This window comes from Manis pentadactyla, chromosome 4, assembly GCF_030020395.1.
Source record: "Manis pentadactyla isolate mManPen7 chromosome 4, mManPen7.hap1, whole genome shotgun sequence".
In the NCBI taxonomy this organism is placed as follows: Eukaryota; Metazoa; Chordata; class Mammalia; order Pholidota; family Manidae; genus Manis; species Manis pentadactyla.
The window spans coordinates 41,787,354-41,803,402 of NC_080022.1; the positions used below are offsets into that span (position 1 = coordinate 41,787,354).

A 16,049-nucleotide genomic window follows, 5' to 3' on the forward strand; every position below is an offset into this window, starting at 1 on the left:
GATGAATCAAACACTGAACCTGGCTCACAGGGCTCATGATCTCATAGGGATGTATGAGTGAACAGATAGTGACAGCGCTGTGGTGGGCACTTACAGGTTTGGAAGTACAGGGATTATTAGGAACATGGAGGAGGTTTTGTGCCTTCTTTTAAACTTTTCTACAGAATATACTCTTGTACACAGATGTAATTTATTCATTCCTCCTCCCTCCCTGCCTTCCTTCTTTTCATGCAGTGCACCTGTAATTTATTGCACATATACCCTAGAACAAAGTGTCAGCAGTGGAGTTGGAGAGGAGGAGAGAAATCCAATAAAAGCAAGAAGTAGGATTTATCAGGTTTAGTCACTAATTGTCCAGGAAAGAAATACAAGAGTAGGATGACTCCTGTGCCATTCACCAAACTAGGAAATGGATATCCTTTAAGACTGAAATTTTTTTTCCAGCTTTATTGAGATATAATTGACAAATAAAGGGCCTGGACTTTTTTCATACCTAAAAATTTTTTGATTAGTTTGTTATTTCTGTTAAGTCCCCCTTTTATCAGCTTTATCAAGCTGTAAAAAATAGAAGACACATTTAAAGTGTGCCATTTATAAAGGTGTTCAATGTATATACCTATGAAAACATCACCATAATTAGGATAATATATCCATCATCCCCAAGAGGTTTTCTGTTCTCCTTTGTACTCTTCCCCTCAACCATTACCTTTGTAACCACTGATATGTTTTCTGTCACTATAGATTATTTTGCATTTTCTAGAATTTTATATAAGAAGATAAGTCATACAGTATATATGCCTTTTCCACTTAAGATAATTGTTTTCAATCAGTATGCCTTTTTTACTTTTTCTTGAAAGGCCTGAATTTTAAAGAACAAATTTTGAAAAGCAAAGAAATTTTTGTTTCTGGGCTACACCTTAAATTTATTTGAAGAAACCATTCTTAGAATACTAATTTTCTATGGGATGTATATGGTATAAATATGAAAGGTGGGAAGGTGTACCAGGTGGGAATAAGTGGATATTTTAGAGTCACTGGATAATAGTGGAAATCAATACAAAATTGAGAGTGGGTAACCAAATCAAATGATAGCAGGTCAAGGTAGATTAAAATGAAAAAAAGATTTACAGCAGAGGAGAGAAAAACAGCTGAGAGACATTTCAGGAGCAGAGAGAAAACTGGGTAGGAAAAATAATGGAAAGAAATTTTAGATGAAAGGATTTAAAGTGGACCACAGAGAAGTGGTAGTGATGATAAAGGCAGCCTTTTTCAGCAACCATAATTTGAATAGAAAGGGAGAGAGTGTGAAGCAAGAGGAAACTTTCTGGGAAAAAATGAATCATCTTCATGTAGTAGCTACACCCTGGGTAGCATGATTATTCATAAGCAAATGCAGATTTCCTGTGGTGGTAGTGAACTAGGCTTGGAAAGCACAATGCTAATGTTAGGTTGCCAAATAACCTAAATTAAAGGACCCATTTCTCTGGATTGAAAATTTTAGCAGCAGTAACTCACTCCTGCAGCCTTTTCTGAATATTGCGGAAAGAACTGTTACTGCATCTGATGGGAGACTGAAGGAATCTCAGGGTCTACTTCCCACTTTTCTTTAGCTTAAATGTATTTCACATGTAAAATGGTGGTAGTATAGTACTTAATTCACAGAGCTGTTGAGAGGATGAATCATAGTTTTCCTCTGAGCTCCAGTTTCTCTTGTTATCAACAGGCTATAGTGATTTTTTTTGTAATGTGACTCAGAAGTAGGTGGTGAAGGCACACTCAGGATTGTATAGCAACAGCTTTCATTGATTGGAAGAGAGCTGTTAGGTTATATTTTCTCTAAGGTGGCTGCTCAATTATTATTTGTAAGTTCCCAGAGACCTTATGTAATTTTCTCATTAAGCTTTATTATTTTTAGGACATAACCTAAGGTAAGGTGAGACCGCCTGAAAATTTTTTTTATGCAGAAAAATACACTGGTTCTATGCTGAATCTGCTGTACAACAGAATGTCATAAGATCCAGTGTATTAGGTTTTATTATTCTATTATTCTTCAGTGGAGGGATGTTGCATAAATCCATTAGAGAAATTTAGGGGGATTTTACCCAGACCAAGGATACTGAAGAATGATGCATCTATTTTTATTTCTTTTTGCATCCATCTTTTGTTGGAATACATTTACACACACACACACACACACACACACACACACAGACTGAGAGAAAAAGACACACATACACACAGACTGAGAGAAAAAGAACAAAAAACAGATGGGAACAATCTTGAATCTAAGAAAGACTGAGAGGGTGTTTTGGAACCAACAATAATTGGAACTAACATTTATTGAGTACCTTCTATGGGTTGCTTCCTTTACATAAACTATCTCCAATCTTCACAACAATCGGCAAGGTAGGCATTAGGAAACCGAGGTTCCTAAATATTACATAACTCGCCCAGGGTCACAAAGCCAACCCCGACAGAGCTGGAATTGGTAATATCGGGATCTGACTGCCACCAAAGTCCCTGCTCATTTACTTACTACTTCTAGGATAAAATAATGTATGTGGAAAAATTTGGAACCAGAAGGTTTGGCGAATTTCATTCCCTACTTCCCATCTGAGAGTCTGTTTCTAATGTTTTTGGTCCTGATGTTTGCACTCTAGAGTTTGAATGGGATCGAATATGGGATATCTGTAAAAATGACTCTATAGCCCTTGCAATACAACAACTTCCTTCAGAGCCTGACCTGGGATTTGGCAGGGATGGGGGCAGGTAGTGTTGAAAGAGTAGAGGTGGTGTGGAGGAGGGGGTTAGTTAGAAAAGACGATTCTTTTTTACCTTTGTTTATGAATTTCAGGACAACACGTTGGCTATGCTTGCTCGGCAAGTTAATGTTTTTTTCTATTTTGGGGTGGAGTGGGGGTTTAGGGGTTTGGTATCTATAGGAAATTTCTGTAATGATTTGGACAGTAGATCCAAAAAAGGTCAAAGACTATATTCCTACATCTGTTTATTGAGAGAATATTTATTGTGAGAGGAGAGGATTGTGTGTGTGTGTGTGTGTGTAAAAAGGTTGGTTCCGGGTCACTTTCTTACACCCAGGCACACTGAAGCGAGAAGGGACCCCCCCAATCCCAACCCCACAGTTGAAACTGATGAGATTCCCTCACACTCCTGCTCTCAGGTGAGTGTCCGAATGACAGAACGTTCGCATACTTCTGGAGAGAAGGAAAAGCTGCAAAGGTGCTCAGGGCCTGAGGACTGGGGAGTAGGGGGTGCACCCGCTAAGGCTGGTGGGGACCGATGGGCTTCCGGCTCCCGGGAGGCGTTGTCGGGGGCGGGCCGGGGGCCAAAGGTGGCTCGGGGAGCGCTAGGCCCCCGCCATCCCCAAACTGCCCTCGCTCGCGTTCCCTGCGGCTTGTGCCCAGGCGGCCGCCGCAGTCCCGGCGCCGTTGCCGGGCGTGAGGTCCAGGGGGCGCTGTGGCCCAGCGGCGCCGGCGGCAGGAGCGGCCACGGCGACGCTGGAGGCTTCACCGAGGATCCCCGCCTGCAGCACCTCGGTCGTCCCGCCGCAGCCTTGCGCCCCCCGGCCCCAGCTCGGCGGCGCTCCTCCGGGATCCGCGTGGCTGTGGCGGCCCGGGAGCCCGATGCGGCTCGGAGGGCGCTGGGCCTTAGTAGCAGCGGCGACCACAGCCCCTTCAGGAGTGGGAGGATTCGCGGCGGCGCCTGGGGCCGCGCCGGTGCCCTCAGGAGGAGGCTGTCGGCTCAGGGACGGCCCCCCCCGGCCATGCTGAGGCAGCGGCCGCCGCTGCTGGAGGTGAGTGTGGCGCGGCGCGGTTCCGGGGTCTCTGGCCTGCGGCCGTTGGGGAGGGCCCCGGTGGCCGCCCTCAGGCCGGGCGAATGGGGTGTCCTGCGCCGCGGCGCCTCATCCACCCGGCGGTTCTGGGGCCTCAGCTCTTCCTCCCCGAGCCCTCCCGCGGGAGGCTGGCGGCGCGTGGGGGGCAGCTAGGCCCCGCGCCGCTGGAAAGCGCTCGCCCGGCCTCGGTTCCGGCGCGGCCCGGTGTGTGGATCGTGGGGCTGGAGGAGGCACTGGCACCTTTCGGCTTGACCCCGGCTTGGGGCCGAGTGCAGCCTCTTACCCCGGACCCTGCACGTATATCCCGGGGGGAGGCAGAGGACGCTTGTTTGCAAACAGTCTCGGCTTTTCCGCGCCCCAAACTGAGTCCCGCATAGTCAGGGTTGGGGGCAGGTTAGGGGGGAGTTCTGGGTGAGAACTGGAGCGCAGAAAGTGCGGGGCCCTCAGTCCCTAGTACTCCTGAAGTGTCATTCCCCGATCTCACTGGGTTGAAGACAACCTTTTGCATCTTATTTGAGGTGAAATTTCATCACCTGCCGGTAGCTGATCTCTGCCGTCCTCTATTACATTTTGCATCTAAGCGTTGTCCGCTTTGGAGAAAGACTCATTCCAGCTTTTTAGTAAGTTTCCTAGATGAATACACAATTATAAACACACACACATATACTTTTTTCAAACAGAGGTGTGTTTCGCCTTCTCCCCCAGTAAGAGAGTGTAAATATTTTAATGCCTCTCAGTCCTTGGTACAAAAATGTTCCACCTAAATAGGTCCATAGAATGGATGATAAGAGGATTTTAAAAAGTCGTGCTAACTATCCTAATAACAGATACCTGACGCAAGCGGGACATACTCTAAATTTTAGAAGTCTAGTGGTTCTGGTGTTAATGTAAAAAAAAAGTGCCTTTAGTTTGATGCTATAAGTCAGATATTGGGGTGTTTACGATGTGATTACAGGTTATTCTTGTTTTCCTGTGATGTATGTGAAGGTTGTAGGATTAATAAGTAATCCTAAAACTTTTAAAATCATGAAAAAAATGCTTATTGTAGAAAATTTGGAAAGTAGAGAAAGGTACTGTGTCAATTCAGTAAATAATAATGGAGAAAAAGTCACACCTATAATCTCACAGGGCTTGTACTCTTGGTGATTTTTTAATTATTATTTCTCCATATTAGGTTCAAAGTTAACTGACTTCCATTTTACAGTTTAACATCCAGTCATTTGTATAAGACCTTTACAGATGTTTTACTAAATTACATTGCAATCAGTTGAGTTCATCAATTAAGACAATTAACATGGGTAACCACCTAAAAGATCCCTCCCTGCTTTACCTCCTGTGCAGCATGGGAAGCTCCTGAGGGCTAGGGAGGTTTCCTGTAGAAAACATTTTTGAGGACCTATCTTGTTAGATGCTGTAGCCTTGTATTGTTTTGGAATATTTTTGCTTAAATATTTATAACTGCAAAAAATTGGCTTGATTAAAATATTTTTTTGGGTTAGATTAACTTCGGTTTAAAGAGTCTAATTCAGTTCTTCTGTGTCCCTGAAGACTACCAACATTAGAATCAGCTGAGAGTGCTTATAAAAATATGCAGATTCCTTGCCCCTTTTCAGAATTTGTAGGGATGATGGTGGCCCAAGGATCTTCATTTTTGTCAAGTTCCCCAGTTCTTAGTCTTATTAAAATTTGAAAATCACTGATATAAAAAGTTTAACATTAAATGAAATGTATGTTAAGTGTATGTAAAGTTAAATGCTGAATGAAAGTACCGTTTTCTACTAAAGCTATCAATCTTAAATGGCAATACAAACATTTTTCATAGCAACAGATAATGGTGTTATATGCTTAGAAAAAAAATGGTATTTCGAGGGACAACTGATTTAATCAACAAACATTTATTAAGAACCTTTCCTGGTAGCTGTGGTATTATGGAAGGATACCTGACTACTTATCTTGGCACTTAATCTCCTTGGACATCAGTGTTTTTGTCTGTAAAATGCAGATGGTTATTATAGTTACCTTGCAAGGCTTTTAGGGCAAATACATCTGAAAAGTTTTGTAATCTAAGAGATCTTTATAAAATTTTAGCTATTAATATTAAGTGCTAAGTCTTGTCTGTGGTGTTCTGGGAAACACAAAAATGACCAGGATTTCTGCAAGCAACTAGCTAGTTGTGGAAGCAGAACATGTTTAATTAGCTGTTATAAGGCAGGGTCAAAAGTGTTGTAATTGAATGAAACATGCTAGATCCCTCTTTAAGCCTTCTATGTTTAATCCAGTAGCTTGCCTTTTAAGAATATTAATTTTCTATAGTCATTCTTTTCTAAGTCTTGATTGGTATTTTATTCTTTAAGGGGAAAATTGTGTATGTTACCTGGTAAACAATAGTTTCAAGTCGTTTAGGGAGACAGAATGAGTGGAGATGATCCTATTTCTTCCTCTGTTGCTGAGCTACCACTGTTCATTCCATTCAGTAAACTTTTCTTTGGCCGCTGATATATGCTGGCTACAGACTAGTTGCAAGGCACAAAGCTTGTTTAAGAGATAAATGCCTGATTTTAATTTAAATTCCCATGTTCCCAAAGGGATAGTGTGTGTGGTGTGTTTTATGGCTGTTAATTGCATGATGTGGTACAGGGTATGGAGGCAAATGTGGACGGGAATCCTTACTATGACTCTCAACAGCTGTGTGACATTTAGATCTTGAGTTTCTTCTTACATACTATTGGAATACTAATACCCCTCACAGGGTAGAGAATGAGTCTGAGTCTACTTTTGGAATTTTTTGATAGAAACAATTTTTATCTAAACATATTTCCATTTCATTGTTAGCCAATAAATTAATATTCTCTCTCTATAAGGTACACCTGTTGACATTTTCAGTTTGATTCATTTTCTATTATTCATTTTCAGAATTTTACAGGATCTTTGATTTCACTTGTGTGTACCTGACATGCATTATATAGAGCAACATTCTTAGTATATAGTAAAATGAAAGATATGTAGTTGCTATTACTGAATAGAAAGAGTTCATATAGTTTTCAAAAAACATTGTCAGTGTATTAAACTTATGTTATTTAAGAACTGTAGTCTTCAAAACATAGTCTTTTCCTTACCAACTGCAGTAGAACTAGATTTTTATAACCTGTCGATATGGGGTCCAGTTTTTTCTTAAAAGCTATATGACCCTGGACCAGTTTCTTATCCTCTTTAAGCCTCAATTTAGTTTATAAAATGAAGTTGATAATACCCACTTTATAGGATTATTATAAGGATTAAATGATACATGTAAATCAGACTGCATTCAGTTCCATGAGTCCTGGTACGTCATGACGTGTTACCCTGGAAGTGGAAAATATACTTCTTGTTCACTTCTGTTTGAAAGAGCTTGGAAGGTTATTATGTATACAGTTTACTACTAAGAAATAAAATCAGTATGATTAATTTTGGAGTATTAGAGATTGCTAAATTAAGGAGAAACCAAAGTATCAGAATTAGTAATTTAATTGTATAGTTAGTAGAATGCCTTATACTTTATAATACTCAATATATTTTATTGAATGAAATGATTTGGAAATGCCATTTCTAAAATATTTTCTATCTTACAAATTAAGTAGTACTTAAAATTTCTTTATTTTGAATTATTATAAATAGCCTATTAACAGAACTGAACTGTTGGAAAAATTAGAACAGTATATAATGTTGTGTATTTATGAAATACTCTTTAAGAGCCTTTAATAAAATAGGATAAATAAGAAGAAATCTCTTTGGACACATTGAAACCAAGAAAAAGTCAGTGAATTCATATTGGACAAGGGAAAAATCTAAATATATGTTGATGGGGATCTTGATGCACTTGGGATTTTTATATTATAGAACTATTTGTAAAAAATCTTAAAAGTTTTTTCTGTAAATTGTCTTTTAGTTAAAAAAATTTACCTTTGTTTAAGGTTAAAAATGTTTTTGTGGCCCTAGGCTTTTGACTATTATAATTTCTTTAGGTGCTAATTCTGCAGTGATTTATCATATTTTCTCCTTTCTGATTATTTATGGTAATATATTCTTCAGGATATGTGACTTAATATCTATGATGGTAGTACTGTTGCATTTTTAAAATACAGAGGTAGTAAATCCACGTCCCAGATTTTAAAAATTAATTAAACTTAAATGGCAAAGTGTTTTTTTGGAGGGTAGGAGTTTCAGGAAGTAAGACCTAAGGAAATGGTAAAATGGGTCTAGAATTTTTAATTAATTAGGGGAAGTTTGGGTATATTCAGTCCTGGGTTCCTGTGGTAGTTTGAAATAATATTAATTGTATAGAGCTTTAAAATGTGAAGTGAATAACACATATTTTCAAATAAATTTAGAATATTAGGTAAGGCTCTTTTTTTAAAACAACAGCTTTATTGAGATATAATTCAAATACCATATAATTCACCCATTTAAAGTGTACAATTCAATGGCTGTTAGTATATTCAAAGAATTTTGCCAACATCTCATCACTATTTCATTTTAGACATTTTCATCCAAAAAGAAACACATACCCTATTTTTTTTTGTTGTTGTTGTTAATTAGCAGTCACTTCCCATTTCCTCTCATGTTCCTAGCCCCAGGTAACTGCTAATGTACCTTCTGCCTCTAGGGATTTGCCTTTCTATTCTGGGCATTTCATGTAAGTAGTATCATAGGTTATGTGATTGATTTCTTTCACCTAGCATAATGTTTTCATGGACATTTGTCCATGCCTCATGTATCATTACTTCATTTCTTTTTACTGCTGAATAACATTTTATTGTGTGGATCTATCACATTTTATTTATCCATTCATTAGTTTGGGTTACTTCCACTTTTTGGCTTTTATGAATAATGTTACAAATATTTCCTGTACAATGTTTTTCTTTCTCTTGGGATATATACCTAGGAGAGGAATTGCCAGGGTCAAATGGTAAGTCTTTGTTAAAACCTTAATGAGGGACTGTACCATTCCCACCAGCTATGTATGAAGGTTCCAGTTTCTTCACATCCTCACCAATATTTGTAATTATCTGTCTTTTTTATTATAGCCATCCTTCTGGGTATGAAGTGGTAAGGTAAGGCTCTATTTGATGATTATAACTTTTATTTACAACCATTAGGTATACTGTTGTAACTTTTACTTGCAGATAAAGTGCCAGATTCTTTGATGATAAGGGGAGTCTTTCTAGCTTGAGGATAAAAGCTGTGGACTTTCTAGTTTCCTGTTTAATAAACAGTTCATCTGGTAATGGAGATACTGGTATGGGTAGTTCAACTAAAAGATTGCTTTCTAAGACTATTTCTTAACAAAAGGCAATTCTTTAACTGCTAAAACATTCCTAAAAACTTAGAGTCCAATTGCATATTTACCTATTAACATTTCTAAGCCCTCAGGTCTGACAGATTTTAAGAATTGCCACTACCTCTTCATGATATATAATTCTGTATAAATAAAAGGTTAGTCACGTTTCCTTATTCTTACACGTAGTATAGTCCCCTATTTTTGTTCCCATTCAAGGTATTAAAGCTTTTCTATGATGTTTTGTAGGACATAGTTTAAAGCCAACAATAATGCCCTGTTAATATTTCTAAAATATTTTTCAAACTGGTTAGGAAATACTTCAGGTAACCATTGTTTGAGTAACCTGCAAGTTTTGGGCCTTCATTCTATGTAGTGGATCACCCACAGTATTTTCCCACTTGATTTTGATCACTTTTAAACCCTTTAATGCTGACTTTGAACTGAAAGCCTTCCACTGGTTTGTTATAAAATATTTTAGTTGCTTTGGATGTCATAAATGCTATATAAAGTTGCAAAAAACAGCAGTTGTAGAGCATTTTTGCAGGGATTAATGAAAAGGTATGCATTTCTGTTTGAAATATGGTTCTTTTCTAACCTCTCATGGTTAAGGCTTGGTAGTTTATCTTCCAGAATTTGTCTTATTAAAGTAAAGTAAATGATGTATGTTTTTATTATTAACTCAAAGCACAACAGAACCTATCTCGAATTATTCTCTATTAAAATAAAGAGCAAGCAGTATCAAAATTTTGTGAAAACACTGTCAAAGTTTTATATAAATTTTAGTAACCATTTGAGCAAAACAACTCCTACAAATTAATTTAAGTAAAACACTGCCAGTTTGAGAAAAACCTTACAATTTAAGAATACATCATCTAGACCTTTTCTGTGATTCTGGTGTTATAATAACTGCCCATAGTTTTTTTTTTTTTTTTAATACAACCTTCCAAGACTGACCAAGGAAGAAACACAAAATTTAAACAAACCAATTACGAGCAAAGAAAGTGAAGCGGTAATCAAAAAACTACCCAAGAACAAAACCCCTGGGCCAGATGGATTTACCTTGGAATTTTATCAGACATACAGAGAAGACATAAGACCCATTCTCCTTAAAGTTTTCCAAAAACTAGAAGAGGAGGGAATACTCCCAAACTCATTCTATGAAGCCAACCCTAATACCAAAACCAGGCAAAGACCCCACCAAAAAAGAAAATTACAGACCAATATCCCTGATGAACATAGTTTTTTGTTTTTAATTAGTAGCTAAAGTAAATTATTTTTGAGGTTTTTATGAGGTGACTCTTAGAAATTTCTGCTCAATGTCTGAAAAACAAGGTTGAGATTCTTTAATCTGGCCTAGCCTTTCATGATTTGGTTCCAACCTGATCATTCCTCACTCCTGTTTCTGTTTGCCCCACTATGCAGTCCTTCCAAGATTCCAAGACTTATAAAGTTTTCCTTGATTTCTTTTATCTTAGATTACTTTCTTGTATACTATAAAAGCTTTACCAACAGTGTGCCATGTTTCTGCTAGGTATTCATGTATATTATTTCTAATTCTTAAAATGACCTTATAATGTGCATAGTGTCATCCATGTTTTACAGCTGAAGGAACTAAAAGGCTTGGAGAGTTTTATTGACTTTCCTAAGTCCATATCCATGATTCAAACCATGTATCTCTCACTACAAAGTCCACACTTTTTTTCATCGTGTGAACCTCCCCATATGTTCTGTGTTTGCTTTATCTTAAGGTTTTCCATAGTGGTTTAAGGAAGTATTCATATTAGGAGAACACAACTTTAATTGATTGACTTTTATAGATATTTGCCTTTGAGGTATACTACTGGCATAGAGCATTGTGCATAAGAAAAGGAAGTGTGTATGTGTGTGTTTTGGGAATTTCAATTTATGAAAAGTTTCACATATGCATTTGAAGTAGATAAATGCCTGCTTTATGATTAGAAAAATATAATTGATCCCTGGATCTCATTTCTCTAATCTGAAAATGAGTGGTGGACTAGATGTTAAGTCCTATCCTACATTTAGTATTCTATTAAATATATCTAAAAAAGAACTGAGTGAAAAGATAGATGTAGGAAACTCTAGGCCATGGTGACATTATCATTAATGAAGTAACAGAATGGGGTTAGTGGGCTGTGTGTGGTGGCTGATAGGATATAGAAGATATTAAGACCAAGGGATTGTAGTTTACATAAAAGTTTTCCCTTTAGTAAATAAAGAGAATATATTTCTGAATAAAAACAAAGAAATCTGGAAATTAGCTGGATGAGTAGTTTGCGACTGAAGCGGTTTCCTTCTGCTCTTTCTTGTTTGAGAAAAATGGGTCTGGACTATGTTATATGAATGTAATGAGGTCACTAGTAGCACACATGAAACAATTAAAGCTTTCATATTGCTCATGAAGTGAAAATTCAGTAATTAAAATGTGGATCCATTACTCTTAGATCTTCAGAGAGTGTTGATAAAGCAAAGGAGGGCATGTTTTGCATTCAAAAAGGGTGAAATGCATCTTAGTGACAAAACTTTTATATAGCCTTCTTGCCTTCAAGGTATTAGAGATGCTGATATTGACGTAGAAATAGGTGATGTTTTGACTAGTTCGAAAATTGTTAACCACCTAGAAAATTGTGATTTTTTATTGGAATGTACACACAATATTATATTGGCCTCAGATGTATAAGATAAGTGACTCAATAATTATACGCATTACTAAATGCTCACCACTGTAAGTATAGTTACCCCATAACCATATCAAGATATTACAACATTATTGGTTATATTCTCTATGTTGTACTTCCATTTCTGTGACTTTATTTTATAATTTGAAGTTTGTACCTCTTCATCTCCTTTATGTATCTCACCCATCTTCCCACCCCCTTCCCTATGGTAACCAACAGTCTCGTCAGTATTTATGGGTCTATTTCTTTTTTGTTTGTTTTGTATTTTTTAGATTCCAGATATAAGTGAGATCATATAGTATTTGTCATTCTCTATCTGACTTACTTCACTTAGCATGACACCCTCTAGGTCCACCCATGTTGTTGCATATGGCAAGATTTTCTTTTTTATGGCTGAGTAATATTCCATTGTGTATATGTATTGTGCATCTTCTTTATCCATTCATCTTTCGATGGGCACTTGGGTTGCTTCCATAACTTGGCTGTTGTAAATAATGCTGCAGTAAACATAGGGGTGCATACATCTTTTTGAATTAGTGGTTTTGTTTTCCTTGGGTAAATTCCCGTAAATGAATTGCTGGGTTGTATGGTAGTTCTGTTTTTAGTTTTTGAGGAACTTCCATATTGTTTTCTACAGTGGCTGGACCTGTTTACATTCCAAGTAATGTAGGAGGGTTCTTTTTCTTCACATCCTGACTAACATTTGCTATTTCTTATCTTTTAGATAGTAGCCATTCTGACTGGTGTGAGATGATATCTCATTGTGGTTTTGATTTGCATTTCCCTGATGATTGGTGATGTTGAAAATCTTTTCATGTGTCTGTTGGCCATCTAGATGTCTTCACTGGAAAAAATGTCTATTCAGGTCTTCTGCCCATTTTTTAATTGGATTGTTTATTTTTTGGTTTTGAGCTGTGTTTTCTTTATGTATTTTGGATATTAGCCCCTTATATTTCATTTGCAAATATATTCTTTCATACAGTAGGTTGCCTTTTTGTTTTGTTCATGCCTTTTTCCTTTTCTGTGCAGAAGCTTTTTAGTTTGATGTAGTTCCACTTGTTTTTCTTTTGTTTACCTTGCCTGAGACAATATATCCAGAAAAAAATTACTCATGCTGATGTTCATGAGACTCTTGCCTGTTTTCTTCCAAGAGTTTTATGGTTTCATGTCCTACATTTAGGTCTTTAATCCATTTTGAGTTTGCTTTTCTGTATGGTGTAAGACAGTGATCTAGCTTCATTCTCTTGCATGTAGCTTTCCGGTTTTCCCAACACCATTTATTGAAGAGACTGCCTTTGTCATGTATTAATTGACCATATAGGCATGAGTTTATTTCTGGCTCTCTGTTCTGTTCCACTGATCTATGTATGTATTTGTGTGCCAGTCTCATACAGGTTTAATCACTGTGGCTTTGAAGTATAGCTTGAAATCAGGGAGCATGAAACCCTCAGCTTTGCTCTTTTTCCTCAAGATTGCTTGGCTACTTGGGTTCTTTTGTGGTTCCATATAAACTTTCGGATTCTTTGCTCTAGCTCATTGAAAAGTGCCATTGGTATTTTGATGGGGATTGCATTGAATCTGTAAACTGCTTTGGACAGGATGTCATTCTTTTTATTGTTAGCTTCTTCTAGAGTCCTTGGATCAGTGATGAATCTTGACTTCGGATAGAAACTGGGCCAGGAATAAGGAAGTGTCCTTTAGTCAATAAGTTTGGGTTTTTCAGTGTACTATGTATATCACTCAGATTTGCAAACACACATTAGTATTTTAAAAATTGAGGAGTAAAAGTAAAGAAACTTGTTCAATTTTGTTCAGCAGTATATTACCCGGACTTACTGTCTTAGAACCCTTTTTTCCCACATATTGCTTAGTAGTACACCTTTTACTGATCTAGGCCAACTTTTATTTGTTTTATAAAGTCTTACCCTTACAATATACATGACTATTTGAATCCTTGTGTGATAGGCCCTGATTACTTCCTGAAGGACCTCATTCTGTTGTAGGTTACTGCTGATTATTAGGAAAATGTCTTTTATGTTTAGCCAAAGATCTGCTTTTCTTTAATATCTATCCTTTTGTGTGTGCTGCTTTACTCTAAAATTATACAGAATAAATAATTACTCTCATCTTAATATCTGAAGATGACAAGATAGTATCTTGTTCTCCCTACCATAGTGATTATATAAGCTCAGGCTTTGGAGTCAGAATGCATGGGTTCAAATTTTAGTTTCACTGCTTTTACTGTGTGATCTTGGGCAAGTTAATTTACTTTTCTGTGCCTCTGTTTTCTTATCTGTAAAATAGGAATACCAATAATACTTAAGTGGGTTAAATGAGATGATCCATAAAAGAGCTAATTAATTACCTAGTGTATTGGTTTGGTTCCCTGGAAAGCAGATACTGAGATGGAGTCATGAGTGTAAGAGATTTTCTGGGGGAATAGATAATGGAATGCCTGTGAAAGGAAAGGGAGAGGATGCAGAATTTGCCAAGGAGAGCCTCAGTCTGTGATGCAGATCTGAAACAAAACTCAGCCAACCTAAAGAGGAGCTTGAGAGCAAAAATGGCCTGTTAGAGGAGTTCTGATTGGGAAGAAATGGCCAGGTTGTAGCAACACCTGCTCTGGTTTAGTCATTGACTAGGAGGTGCCCAAGAAGAGTATGGCCTCAACTGGAAAGCTGAGATGAATTATGTACATGCTACAGCTGGAGGCTATTAGTTAACTATATTCCTTGCCTCTTAATGCAAGTTCTGCTTTGAAGGAAGATCCAAGTGATTATCACAGTCCATTCCTTCTTTTTTTATTTTTTCTTAAGAATGGAGCCATAAAACTGTTTTTTTTAAATTGAGGTGTCATTGATACACAATCTTATATTGGTTTCCAATACACAACACAGTGTTTCAACTTACTATTGTTGTTAAATTCTCATTCCCACTAGTGCAGTTACTATCTGTCAGCATAGGAAGATGTTACAGGATCATTGGCTATTTTCTCCATGCTTTCCTACAATCCCTGTGACCAAGTTACATTAGATGGAGAATTTTTGTGCCCCTTTATCCCCCTCACCCTCCCCACCCAACCACCCCAAGCCCTCCCCCATGGTAACCACCAGTCACTTTTCAGTGTCTATGAATCTACTACTATTTTGTTCATTTTGTTTTGCCTTGTTTTTATATTCACAAAAAAGTGAAATATGCCATTTGTCTTTCTCTGCCTGGCTTATTTCACTTGCATAATACCCTGTAGATCCATCCATGCTGTTGCAAATGGCAGTTCTTTTTTTTATAGCTGAATAATTTTCCATTGTGTATATGTACTACATCTTCCTTATCCATTCATCTATTGATGGCAGTCCATTTCTTGTGCTGCATGGATGTTTGTCTCCAAATACTTTCTGACAGCAGCTTCTATAAGCTTCCATTGGCTTTTCTTCCTGATGGGAAACTTAAAGGTAGATTGCTGAGACAGGCTTTGGCCCCCATCGCTGTAGCTGGTCTCAGGGCTGCAACTGTTTTCATCTTCACTAACCAGTCTAAATTCCCCATGCCCTTAGCTGCCATTCCTGTTGGTTTGCCTAGTGGTATGATCCAACTCTCATTTCTGAGGGGACTGAGAACCATATTCTTCTCAGGCTGGAGTGGGTGCATTTTCCATTCTCAGTCACAGTTGGGCAGGGGAGCATAAAATGGTTCCCAGATGGATTGTCTGAGTTCCACACATACTCCTTCTTGTTCCCATTATGTAACAGCAGCCCTGCTTCCTCCTAAGCATGAGGATTAGCTAATCCTGTAATGATGGTGATTGCTCTTCTTGCCTCCTGGTCCTGGGACACAGAGGCCCAAGTGCCCAGGCTGCAGCTGTAACTTGTAGTTTGGTATGATCCTTGATGTGTCTCCTGGTAAAAGTGTGCCCAGGACCTATAACTCTGTAGAACCCATTGTGGAAATGGAAAGTGCAGAGTGCTAGTAGATCATTGGGAGTGATGGTAAATGGGCAGATTGTTTCTGCTTCTACCTCTTGGTTCTTGGATCCATGTGTTTTTCCTTTTGGGAACATAGTTCTAAATCAGTGCATATACTGTATCTTAGGGACAGCACACCATTCTTGTCTCTGAGCTGGTGCATCAGCTGTGTCTTCAGTAGGCCATTCCAATACTTTATAAGGCTGGCTGCTTTTGTATGG

General features: G+C 38.0%; 1 protein-coding gene across 3 annotated transcripts in view; it reads left to right on the forward strand.

Moving 5' to 3' along the window:
* Window positions 1-3,675: 3,675 nt before the first annotated feature.
* Window positions 3,676-16,049, forward strand: part of ZFYVE9 (zinc finger FYVE-type containing 9) — a 237,405-nt gene continuing 225,031 nt past the window's right edge. For all 3 annotated transcript variants that reach the window (XM_036892966.2, XM_036892968.2, XM_057500210.1), the window contains exon 1: window positions 3,676-3,814. The gene's annotated coding sequence lies outside the window, so the exon portion shown is untranslated. The remainder of the gene's footprint in view (window positions 3,815-16,049) is intronic.